Source organism: Salmo trutta, chromosome 8 (genome assembly GCF_901001165.1).
Source record: "Salmo trutta chromosome 8, fSalTru1.1, whole genome shotgun sequence".
In the NCBI taxonomy this organism is placed as follows: Eukaryota; Metazoa; Chordata; class Actinopteri; order Salmoniformes; family Salmonidae; genus Salmo; species Salmo trutta.
In genome coordinates, this window is record NC_042964.1 from 49,448,409 (window position 1) to 49,462,083 (window position 13,675).

The following is a 13,675-nucleotide window of genomic DNA, read 5'->3' on the forward strand; positions in this document are numbered from 1 at the left end:
ATTTATTTTGCAGCAGTCATAAAATATATCACATTTAAAACATTTTTTTTAAATATCAAAGGATATTTCCAAGCAATTAGGCCAGGGTAAGTGCAGTTTCATAGTGCAAGTGCTAAGTGCAATTAGTCAAACATTTGTTAAGTTGCAGAATTGCATTCGGAATAAAAGAGTACTTGGCCCTATTTTTTGTAACTTTCGGTAGTCTGTACCTGCATCCAGAGGGAAGGAGCTGGTATTCGGAGTGGAATGGATGGGAAGAGTCAACCACTATTTTATTAGCCTTCTGGAGGGCTCTGCCCAGGTAGAGAGATGACAGTTCTTGCTGTTGCTGCCCCATGATTTTCCTGCAAGTCCTGACTATCTTTCAGAACCTATTTTTCTATGCAACTTTGATATTCCCAAACCAGCAGGTCAAGTAGTAGGACAGAATGCTCTCAATGAATGATTTATAATAGAGAACCATGAAGGTTAGATCAACATTAGAAAAGTACAGTTTCCGTAGGAAATACAGTCTCTGTTGGCCTTTCTTCAAAATAGCGCCAGTACACTGATCCCAGGACAGCTTGTTGTCAGTGACTAGCCCAAGGTATTTGTACTCCTCCACTATTTCAATGGGCTCACAATTGATCAGCGATGGTGTGTGCATAGTCGTGTTCCTTTGAAAGTCAATCACCAAGTCCTTTGTTTTTTGATGTATTTAATTTTAGATGGGATGACTCAAACCAAACATTAAAATCATTCAGAGCCGGCCGGGCTCTGTCTTATCCCCTTCAAGTAGAGTGAACAAAGTGTCGTCAGCATATTTGATCAGGTGGCGGCCTGGGAACTGCTCCGGCAGCTGTCTGTATACAGTATGTATAGTACTGGTGAAAGACACTGCCCTGGGGGGTTCCAACTGAAGTAGTGCACACCTCAGAGAATGTGTTGCCAACTCGTAACCTGCTGAGACCTATCAGTTAGGAAGTTGGGTGATCCATGTGATAAGCATAGCATCAAGTCCGAAGTCTCCTCTCAGTCTGTCCGCGAGGACCAATGGATTAATTGTGTTAAATGCTGAAGAGAAATCTGTGACCATGATACACACATGGGTTTTTACTGCCCTCCAAATGCATGTTCACCAGATGTAAGAGCTAGAGGTTGGCATCATCTGTTCCTCTCTCTGACTGGTGTGCAAATTGGAGGGGGTCAAGAAGGTGTCTGGTGGTGTTGATGATGTATGTCTTGATGATCTTTCTAAGAGATTTAATCAAGATAGAGGTATGAGAGACAGGTCTGTAGTCATTTGATGGCAGATGGATGAGAGGGTTTTTGAGACAGGTATAATAATACATTTTTTCCATAGAGATGGAATTTCCAATGTATCCAGGGAACCGCTAGAAGAAGAGCAGAAGACACTGCAGAAGACACCGCTCAGCTGAGTGGAACAGTGTTTCAAGACACGACCACTTATGTTATCAGGCCCCGGGCTCTTTCGTGCTCCGGTGCTTTTGAACACTGGTCCTACTTCCTCATTGCTGACATGGGCGCTCTCGGTTGCCATGACATCCTCCTTCACACAGGAAGGGGGAGCGGGGGCCGCCCCCTTCAAAGCGAGTGAATAACTTGTTTAGTTCATTGGCTGTAGAGAGGCACACCCTCTCATCCGGGCGGGGATCGATACGTTGCCTCGCTTTGAAGGGGGCATTTGCCATATTCTTAATGCCCATCCAGGCAGAGTCTCCCTGTGACATTATCTGTTGCACCGTATCCTTCTACTGGCATCTCACCTTTTTTATCTCTTCTTCTTCATCTCTCTCTGTACCTCTTTTCTTTCGAGTGGATTTCTGAGGCAAACACTTGTTTCTTCTTGTTAAGTACCAACAATTCGTTCACTGCTCATGCAAATGCACAAAGAAAGACTCATCTGGGTCTAAACTTCAAATTCCAAAGTGTCAAGTCAACATGACAGTCTGCACAAGGTAATGCTCTTTATTATTTTATGCTTCTCTCTTAATATTTGCTATGTTGTGACTATTAAGAAATGTACAATGTTTAAAGGTGACAGACAATAGTTGTTTAACAGATCAATTCTTGTAATATTGAATTTCATTTATTTCGCTACGAACATATACAGCGAGATGTACATTGTATCCCAGAGGATAGCACTTAATAGCATTAAAATATTTAGCCAATTTATATATTTTGCTCATGGTAGTTTACACAAATTAAGCTCTGTGAACTCTGTGAAACTGTTAATTGAATTTCAAGTTTACAAGTTAACTTTGGATGAGTTTCAGTCATATGTGAAATAAAAAAAAACAATGAATTGAGGATGATTGCTCTTACAACCAAAAAATAGTCTCCTATTCAGACCCATGTTCAAATTTGAGGTATTTCAATAACTTTCAAAGACATTTCGAAGTACTTACTTGAAAATACAAGTAGTTGAATATTGGAATGTATTTGGAAATACACTTAAAAAGTATTTTTCTTCTGCATTTGAAAATATTGAAATATAAAATATTTAAATACTCTATGCATTTGAACCCACTTTCTGTTTGTCCTAGGGTATTTGGAAGAATGTGTTTGGAAACAATATTTGAAAATATTTTTCAGATAGTAGGCTATTTGTAGGACATGTTAAAAGAGGTAGCGAATTTTGACCACATAATTCTCATATTCACACATAAAATAAGTATTTCAAATATAAATACGCATGTATTTGTACCCAGGTCTGCTCCTGATCCTGATAATTCCATGTAATATTTAGTTCCCAAAGTGTCACTGAACTGACATTTGTTTGAATCTAGATATTAGTCATTTGAACTAACCATGACATGTAAATATAACGGTATAATGTTTCGTTCTTTCAATCTGTGCTTATTGTCTAAATGTAGGTTCAAGTCTCTTGCTCTTTCTCTCTCTCTCTCTATCATATTTTAAACAACTTGTAGAAAATACACTTTATGACACTGTCATATAAAATTAGGACCAGCCTGTGTCACTTTACTTGGACTAAGAAAATACACTTTGACACTGTCAAGAAGCTTTATGACCATCATAATCACATAAGCCAGATAGGCCTGTCACGTACATGCCCTTATATCAGTCATCTGTCAAAAAGAGGATGTCTTGTCCTGCTTCGCTCTTGCATTCATCCCAGTCATCAGAAACAGAGCATTGGGGGTAAGTGCATGTCTGACATAATTTTGTGCACAATTACAATGATAATTATATGGTCAATTTTTTAAAAAAACACTGTGGACATGTAGGCTATGGTGTAATGGAATGTTTTGCCTTGAGTGGTAGGTTTTGTGGGTTTTGAAACTCTGGTGTCATAACCACCCATAAAATATCGGAATATATGTCACAACAGGTCTAAACATATGTAACAGTGTTATGAGCATGTTATGTCAGCTGTTATGACATAGTATGACATGGTTATGACCGTGTCATAATGTGTTATGACACTAGGTATCAAGAAAAGTTTTACCTTATATTCATATATTTCCCCTTTTTGTGATACACAATTTCCAGTGTTTTGTTTGGGATACTCGAGTTGATGGTCACTAGCCTCGATGCTGTATATTATGGAATAAACTCATATCTGTTGATAGTGTTTGATGCCAGACTGGAGATACAAGGACCGAGGACACACTGATTATTATTGTATTGTCTGAACACTGTGATTCTGTAGCAATGTCACTTACTTGTTGTTTGGACTTCCCACAAGCCTCTGGGGCTGATGTTTACAGAACAGTTGTCTGCTGATTAGGATATAAGGCCAGTCAGACATTTTCTCTGGTTCTGTGCTGGAAGTATCTCCCTGTTGCAACTTGTAATAAACTGGATTGATTTTTTTGTTGCCTTTATCTATTACTTCTGTTTTGTTCACCTGTAAATTCTTCTTACGAGTCCCATCCACATATACTCCTCTACTTTTCTCATCAGCACTTCAATTCAACCACTCAAATGACAGGCCCAGTCTTCAAAGACAGTGCTGTCCCTGGACTCTGAGGCGGTGGTTCTCACTCAAAGATGGCATCAACTTTAGAAGAGCCCAGATGATGGCAAGTGCTACATCATATACCAAAGAAAATGGAGAGCTGAAGGCCTGCAAGAACCAATGCAAACACCAAGGAGGCCTGTTCATCAAAGACATAGAGGACTTAGATGGAAGGTAAGTAGACTTAAAGGGGAAGTTCAGGACTGCTACAACTAAAGATAGCTGGAGTTTGTAGTGGCTGTTTAGAGAATACCAAACCATGGATTACAGTTTATCCTGGCCCATAGACTACTTTCAGGCTGAGGAACCATCTAACATCAACATGGTAAAATCATGAACTTCCTCTTTAATACCGAGGCTTAGATATAACATATCTATTCAATGGGACTTAAAGGTTTTTCTGATACAGGACGGTCCGATGTACAAAACACTACTGGAAGCTGAACGTCTCAACTATGCAGAACCCTCCCAACAGCTTCACACAGGATGAGCTGGGTAAGTTGAGCTGCCATTTCCTCAATCTGAAAGGTTATTGAATGGCTTTTGAATTAGTCTATTGCCATTTTAGGTCTATTTGCACATCTGTAGGCCTAGGCATCTGTTTCATGGCTGTCACTTTTCCTGGGTCCACTTTTAACCCCTCTGATGTTAGCAGGTGGCCAATGTAGGGCACTTCCTTCTGCCTGAGCTGCAGCTTTTTCGGATTCTGCTTGATATTGAGCTTCCTGCATCTGTCCAGGAGCATTTTCAGGTTTTTGTCATGGTCCAGAGTCGCCGCTTCATCGTTGTCTCCTTCTTCCCACAATCAGGATGTCCTCTGCAATGATTTTGACTACTGGAAGACCTTCCATTGCCTGGTTCAACTTCCTCTGAAAGATCTCTGGGGCTGGACTGATTCCCATTGGCATGCGCAGCCACCTGTAGCGTCCCATGGGAGTAGAGAACGTGGTGAGATAGCTGGATTTCTCCTCCAGTTCCACATGCCAAAATCCGTTTTTTACATCACAAACAGAGAACACGCGTGCTCTGTTCAGATCTGACAGCACGTCTTCAATAGTAGGAAGTGGGTAATGGCTCCTCTTGAGCACCTTGTTGAGAGGTTTCGGATCAATACACACTCTTAGTTTTCCAGACGGTTTCTTCACTAAGATCAGGCTGCTAATCAAATCTGTGCATTTTTCAACTGCTTTTATCATCCTTCTTTTCTCAAAAAATAAATAAATAAAATAGACCACTGAGCTCCTCTTTGAGTGGTTTATATAGTGCTACTGGCACTCTTCTCTTTGGCAGCTGGACGGGCTCCACTCGCTCATCCACTTCCAGCTTCAGTTTGCCGGGTAAGCATCCATCTCCCTGAAATACATCAGAGTACTCCCGTTTAATTTGCTCTTTTAGTCCAGGATCCTGTTGTTTCTCGATGGCCAGGATGTTGTGATGCTGCACATTAATCAACTCCATTGCCTGGATAGCCTTACTGTCTAGAATGGGCCTGTGCACATTCTTGTTGAATACGATGAACTCAACTCGGTAGGTTTTCTTATTGCGTGGATTGATCACTTTAAGTGTGCACTTCCCCAGTGGCGTCAGAGTACTCTTGTTATACATCACCAATACCTGACTGCAGGGCTCTAGGTGACTGGCTTTTATGAGGTTTGCAGGAATAACATTAGCACCACAATCTAGCTGAAATCTGACTGACTTTTTGTTGGCCAGCATGATTGTAAAGAGAGCTGCATTGGGCACTGTGGTTTTCTCCTGCACCACGTTGATGCTCTCTGACTTTGGCCCTAGTGTGATGCAGAGAACATCCTCACGCTCTCTCAACAGAGAGATTGTCTTTGGTACTGACCACACATAGGGTCTCACAAATCTCTCTGCCTTTTTTCCTCAATGAGATAATACAGTAGCTTCACTTTGTAATCCTCATGTTTTTCTCTCATTGTAAGAGCCATGTACAAATTGAATTCCTCTTTCCATCTTTTCCAGGTCAGTGCTAAATTACAATCATCATAGTACATTTTTCACAGAGGTTTCAGTGCATTTTCCATGGTGATTTTTTTGTAGAATGGAATGTTAGCTACTCACAAATCTTTTTGTATCCAATTGCCAGCTAGCTTTTAGCATAGAGTCACTCACGATAGCCAGCTAACGTTGACGTTCGGTGTGATGACTAGCCTGTAAATACGGCACTTTTTCAAACTGCCGCCTGTGGATGTATTCTTCACTGAATCGCTGAGATCCAGGTTCTTTTAAGTACCGTTATCACCCTGTTCAATATGCTTTGTGTTGTAGTCACGACAGACACAGATATAAAGTTAAGCAAACTTACTAGGCATGTTGTCAACAAGCACATTAATAAAGTCAGTAACAACTGGTTCCGTTTCCTGTGTAACATCAATATTGCTACAATAACCTACGAAGCAGCTCTCCAAACATACTCCCAGCAGAACCAAAAAAGTCACTTTTGTTCCCGGACAAGGACCGGCCCGTCATGTGGATCCTCAACGGTTCTCTAACCTCCCAGAGACCACAGCAAAATCAAGCCTCTCAGGAACGTAGACCTTCCGCTTGCTTCCTAAAATGATGGGCAGTGAAGGAACAGAACCCCAAGATAACGTTATATCAAAGCTTATTATCCAAATGTCAATCATATGATCAGCATATCCTTTATGTTTACTATCTAAAATTCAGATTAAGACTAATTTCCACAACTCTCATAGTCACAGTCACACAATGCTATCCCAAACATACCGAATCAATTATGTTTTTTGACAATATTTTCACCTGCAGAATATTTTCTCATTTCTATGTCATGGTTTAGTTCCTAGGATAATGCAACTCATACATTTACATCTTTCAATACTTCTAAAATGGGGGTACAGGTTTAAAAACAATTACAGGTGCACATTCCTATCTTATACTATATCATAAATGGTCTTAACTAGTGCACACAGATTAAGGATGTTTTAAACGTTAAATGGCAAAAAGTAGTTCACACAGATTCTAGATATTTACGCTAAATTACCAAACCCATGGCATAATCCTGGCTAGCACATTTAAAATAATTGGAATTCACCACCTGAGGGTCACCTTAGACAGTCACACAGACACTTTCAGAATGAAGGTCCTTCTTCCAATAGGGCTTCACCAAGTACCGTGTTTCACACAGAACACACAGTCACCCTGGCCCCTCACCCCTACAGACCGCACCAATCCCCACTGGGATCCAATTCAGTGTCAGGACGGCTCTAGGTCGCCCACAAACCGACACTGATGGGGGTCTTTGAGTCGACTAACTCTCAGATCATCCTCCACTGACTCGGCCCTGTTTACGCCTCCAAGGTGCCCCCCTCACACAGGAATTCACACTCAGAGCCTACGTAACAAAGACTTTTCTTAACCACTTTGTGTGTGTCGCTCACCTCTTTATTATTTTTAACCTAAGTTGGAGATGTGGTATCCACTCGGCTCGCTGCCTCTCAGATCTTAGGTTGGTCCATCTGCTTCGTTCCCGAAGTGTGGTCTCCTGAGATGCCCAAGTTTGATGGATCCCTCATGCACGATTTACCCAGGTCATCAGGAGCAGTCACCAAGTGAAGATTTACATCCCCATTGCCAAATGTGGTGGCTCATTTCTTTACTATCAAATGATGGAAGAGACAGACTCATCGCACAAGTCCAGAGTTATACTTATACTAAATCTTAATCACCTATTAATAAGGGAGCAGGTCAATACAACGCACACATATAAAGTGAATCGATTGAGTGCTCTACGATAATGAGCCTGGTCGACGATTCACGCTCAGATGATTCGTTGAGAGCCCCGAGACAAAAGTACAAAGGTATTTTATAGCCAAGATACACCCCTTTCAACCTACATGACGAACAACAGATGAATAGAATGGGTCACAAGGTTAAGATTGGTATGAAAGATACCTATAATTCATAGCAGACAGTATCTGCTGTAAAAAACATTCATCTTTGTGTACAGACCAGGGTCTGGCCCTGGGGTCATCTCTCCCTGGTATCATCTAGAACAGAAACATTAACTCATGCTCTGAAATGCGGCCTCCTTAGGTTTAATCACCCAAAAGACATCATAAATCTCCTGTCAGTATTATCTCCCAGAGGCCCATCCTCAGTAGAACACACACACACAGTAGTTAGAAGAATCCCCCTATTCTGTTGCATAAAACAACCATTTGATGCAATAAAAGTATTATAAAATAATCTTCCAATTTTCCCATCATAGTGCCCAGCTCCCAGCTGGTCCATTCCTTTGGCCGTCTAAACAATGACATGAGGACACAGTGGTAAATAATAAGTCAGATGTTTAATATGTCTATATGTACATAAGATAGTCAAATAGAAGTAATTAATTTGATTACTCATCGGAAGAGTTGTTGACTTTGGCTTGATTTTGCTAATGCAGACGTCGTGATGACAGACGAGGGTGCTGGTCTTCAGCTCGTGGAGGTGATCGTCGGGACCCCTGGTCGGCAGATCCCCAGGATCCACAGGAAATGCAGGAGGGGAGAGGTGACTGTGAGTACAGCGCGTCACACACACCCCACGGCTGGACAGATCTGAGGCCTTTCCCAGTGGGCAAAACTGGTTGCAATTACATTATAACATCTTACATGACGTCATGGTCAGGATGGATACTGGTTGTATAAAGATGGTTTGTTATGGTCAGAAAAATATGTCTTGATCTGGTTGTGATCTTGGTCTCGTCATGAAAAAGATGTCTTCACCAGGCTGGTTGAAAACTAATTCTTGAACACATTCCCATGTTTGTTTAGTCACAAATGTGTGACAAGACACAAAACCTAGCTATGATTCAAGGCTAGTTAGTAATTACCCGGAGTGAATCAAATATTAGCCTTAAAATGATAACCGAGAGTTGTGTGTCTACAAAATCTTTGACTCATCTTTTGATCTCTCACCACTTTAATAATGTGAGATCTGAGATGTGTTCTCTCACCTGAAGGCTGCAGTGCCAGCTTTATAATATGAGATCTGAGGGTGTGTTCTCCACCTGAACGGCTGCAGTGCCAAGCTTTATAATGTGAGATCTGAGGGTGTGTTCTCACCTGAAAGGCTGCAGTGCCAAGCTTATAATGTGAGATCTGAGGATGTGTTCTCACATGAAAGGCTGCAGTGCCAAGCTTTATAATGTGAGATCTGAGGATGTGTTCTCACCTGAAAGGCTGCAGTGCCAAGCTTATAATGTGAGATCTGAGGATGTGTTTCACCTGAAAGGCTGCAGTGCCAAGCTTTATAATGTGAGATCTGAGGGTGTGTTCTCACCACTGAAAGGCTGCAGTGCCAAGCTTTATAATGTGAGATGCTGAGGTGTGTTCTCACCTGAAAGGCTGCAGTGCCAAGCTTTATAATGTGAGATCTGGGGTGTGTTCTCACCTGAAAGGCTGCAGTGCCAACTTTATAATGGGAGATCTGAGGTTGTGTTCTCACCTGAAAGGCTGCAGTGCCAAACTTTATAATGTGAGATCTGAGGGTGTGTTCTCACTTGAAAGGCTGCAGTGCCAAGCTTTATAATGTGAGATCTGAGGGTGTGTTCTCCCTGAAAGGCTGCAGTTCCCAAACTTAAGCCTGGGACACATAAGGGAGATGGGCAAAGGTTGAAAGCTTTTCACCAACCACCATCCAAGATTGTAGATAACGTATCGGGATAGACCTCGATCACAGCCCATGCCCAACAACAGTGCAGGACACATTGCTGGGACTCTGAGCGGACAGTTGGTCACAGATGACTTTTGACCATCTCCCCTATGTCTTCATTTAAATTCCAGAGACACAGAAACGACATTCCCAAACTCCGACACCTCTGAGTTTTTCCCATATGGCCGACAGGCTATTTAAATCGGTGTGATTGATGGTCAACCGCGCCGCACGTAAATCTAAAATGATAGCACGTCGGGCGACAAGATTCTCCACCCCAAAACTCGACCTTCATGTTCCTCCAGGTGACCTACCTCACCCAGCATGCATGGAGCTCCAGCTAGGGGGGAAGAAGATGATATCGACCCATGGCTGACGGGTCCGGCCTTCGCCAGGGGATGGTGGCTGCTCCACGAGCCCCTGCTGACTCCATGGAGAGGCTGTGCATGGCCGACCTCATCTACATCAGCCACAGCACTCACCCCTCAGGTATGTAGAGATGGTGCCTGTATGGAGTATGGTACAGGTATGTAGAGATGGTACCTGTATGGATTAGGTACAGGTATGTAGAGATGGTGCCTGTATGGAGTTATGTTACAGGTATTTAGAGATGGTGCCTGTATGGAGGATGGTACAGGTATGTAGAGATGGTACCTGTATGGAGTATGGTACCGGTATGTAGAGATGGTACCATTTATGGAGGATGGTACAGGTATGTAGAGATGGGTACCTGTATGGAGTATGGTACCGTATGTAGAGATGGTACCTGTATGGAGGATGGTACAGGTATGTAGAGATGGTACCTGTATGGAGCATGGTACCGGTATGTAGAGATGGTACCCTGTATGGTACAGGTATGTAGAGATGGTACCTGTATGCAGGATGGTACAGGTATGGAGTATGGTACAGGTATGTAGAGATCGGTACCTGTTATGGGAGATGGTACAGGTAGGTAGAGATGTACCTTTATGCAGGATGGTACCTGTATGGAGGATGGTAGAGGTATGAGTATGGTACAGGTATGTAGAGATGGTACCTGTATGAGGATGGTACAGGTATGTAGAGATGGTACCTGTATGGTACAGGTATGTAGAGATTGTACCTGTATGCAGGATGGTTACAGGTATGTAGAGATGGTACCTGTATGGTACAGGTATGTAGAGATGGTACAGGTATGTAGAGATGGTAGAATGAAATGGATTGCCATATAGGAGGATGGGCTCAGTGAAACTGGAAGGGAATTGATTGAAGTATCAAACACATCAAACACAACCATTACAATGAGCCCGTCCTCCGCAATCTCCACCCACCAGCCACCACTGATTTTCAATGTATTTATAATTTTGGTCCCACTTTAACGAAGTATAAAGGCGTTATATAGAATGCATGAAGTTTCTTAAGCACTACACAAATGCTTCACAGATCATCTATAAGCGTGTGTCATATTCTATAAATGGTATATAAAGGGTGGTGTATAAATGGTGTATAAACTATGTATGTTTATACACCATTTATAGAGTATGAGATAGGTTTATAGATGATATGTGAAGCATTTGTGTAGATATATTAAGCCATTATAAGTTGTACTTAGTTTAAAGTGGGACTCTAATTATGGAAGTAAGCAGAATTTTTCTCATGAGGATGAGGCATACAGAAAGACAGGAAGTTTAAGATAATTCCTGAAAAATCAATTTTCAGCTACCCAACCTTAAAATCCCTCCTCTGCGACGAGACCAGATGTTCCTATTTATGTTGGCGACACATCAAGGCCAGTGTTCTGGTAAGGGTTATCTATATCTATATAAATATGTCACACATTAACATGGTTTTACAACCATAAAACAAATGAGGGTGCACCTTTGTGGGTTTATGCTGTCCTCGTTTGAATAATGTTACAGGATGCTGGAGAAAAGTCAGGTGCAGCTGACAAATATCAACGTAGTTCCCTTTGGCATTTGGCAAAACGTAAGCATAACAGCTCACTTTGTATGAACAGTTTATACGATACAGGAACCTCTGTCAAAGGCTCTTCTTTAATGCCCTTCTCCTGTTGTTATCTCCGTCAGATGATGTGCACCTCAGAATCATGATTCTGAAGGATGAAGTGCACCCCGAAATGGACACCTGTATCATTGTTGAATATAAAGGTAGTCTTCATGTCGCTTTGTAAGAGCACATGCTGCTAGCTTCACCAGAGTCCTGGGTTCAATTCCTGCAGTCACTGGAAGTCACTTTCATAAAAGTCTGCTAAGTGGTATATACACCCGGGTGGACGAAACATTAGGAACACTTTCCTAATATTGAGTTGCACCCTCCTTTGCCATCAGAACAACCTAAATGCGACTCTATTGGCATGGACTCTACAAGGTATCGAAAGCGTTCCACAGGGATGCTATGCTGGCCCATGTTGACTCCAATGCTTCCCACAGTTGTGTCAAGTGGATGGATTTCTTTTGGGTGGTGAACCATTCTTTATACACACGGGAAACTGTTGAGGATGAAAAACCCAGCAGGGCTGCAGTTCTTGACACACTCAAACCGGTGTGCCTGGTACATACTACCATACCCCCTTCAAAGGCACTTAAATATTCTGCCCATAATGTAGATGTCACGTTCGTTGGAATATAGGACCAAGACGCAGCGTGAGTAGCGTTCCACATCTTTATTATTTCATTTCACCTTATTTAACCAGGTAGGCAAGTTGAGAACAAGTTCTCATTACAATTGCGACCTGGCCAAGATAAAGCAAAGCAGTTCGACACATACAACAACACAGTTACACATGGAGTAAAACAAACATACAGTCAATAATACAGTGGGAAAAAAAAGTCTATATACAATGTGAGCAAATGAGGGGAGATAAGGGAGGTAAAGGCAAAAAAGGCCATGGTGGCAAAGTAAATACAATATAGCAAGTTAAACACTGGAATGGTAGATTTGTAGTGGAAGAAAGTGCAAAGTAGAATAGAAATAATGGGGTGCAAAGGAGCTAAATAAATAAATAAATACAGTAAGGGAAGAGGTAGTGTTTGGGCTAAATTATAGATGGGCTATGTACAGGTGCAGTAGTCTGTGAGCTGGTGCTAAAAGCTAGTGAGGGAGATAAGTGTTTCCAGTTTCAGAGATTTTTGTAGTTCGTTCCAGTCATTGGCAGCAGAGAACTGGAAGGAGAGACGGCCAAAGGAGGAATTGGCTTTGGGGGTGACCAGAGAGATATACCTGCTGGAGGTATTAGCAGGCTATTGTATGTGTGAACGATGGCTAGCTCCTGAAATGATCCCAGTCCCTTGTATTGTGCATCTGTTGTAGAAAGAGGCGACGATTCGCAGAACATATGTGCTCTACAAATGTTTTATTTTCTTTTGGATGCAGATGCAGGATGCAGAGGAATTTGCTTAATTAAAACTACTCTGATCTCCAAAGTCCACGTCCATAGTCTCAATCAACCACACACACAACGCAGAGTTACAGCGGTGCAGTACAGCACCGGTTACACATGTGGACAAATAACATTGATTAAAGGGAATTCATTTAAGGGGAATTATCCAAGATGTTTATTGCATGACTACCTAGTAAGTTCGGAATACTGCAGCCAATGGTTAATTGGTCGATGTGTCCCAAAAGGATTGATGTTATGATCGTTTCTGATATTTTTAAATGTAAGCCTGTCTAACTATACAAATACTTTTTGAGATCAACTGAACACTAACCAAAGTTTTCATCAAATTGAACACTCCTGTTAAAATAATCAGCTAAATAAAGTTGAAAGTTTTCAAAAACATTTACAACCACCAGAATCAATTGGCACAGTATACATAACGCCGCTGTTATAAATGTATGATTTCTTAGTGGGTAAATGGAGCATTATGCAGAGTAGTTTAGTCATGTATGTCAATGGACTAATGTTTACCATAAATAAATCTTACAGTAAATATGGACATTTATTTACATGTGTTATGTCAATAAAAACAGACGCTGTAGTTTGTACATAAGTCGTGGTGCAGCAAG

The 13,675-nt window shown here is 41.7% G+C and overlaps 1 pseudogene; it reads left to right on the forward strand.

The window, feature by feature from the left end:
• The first annotated feature begins 8,425 nt into the window (after window positions 1–8,425).
• On the forward strand, window positions 8,426–11,837 carry LOC115197995 (inactive cytidine monophosphate-N-acetylneuraminic acid hydroxylase-like; annotated as a pseudogene).
• Window positions 11,838–13,675: the final 1,838 nt, after the last annotated feature.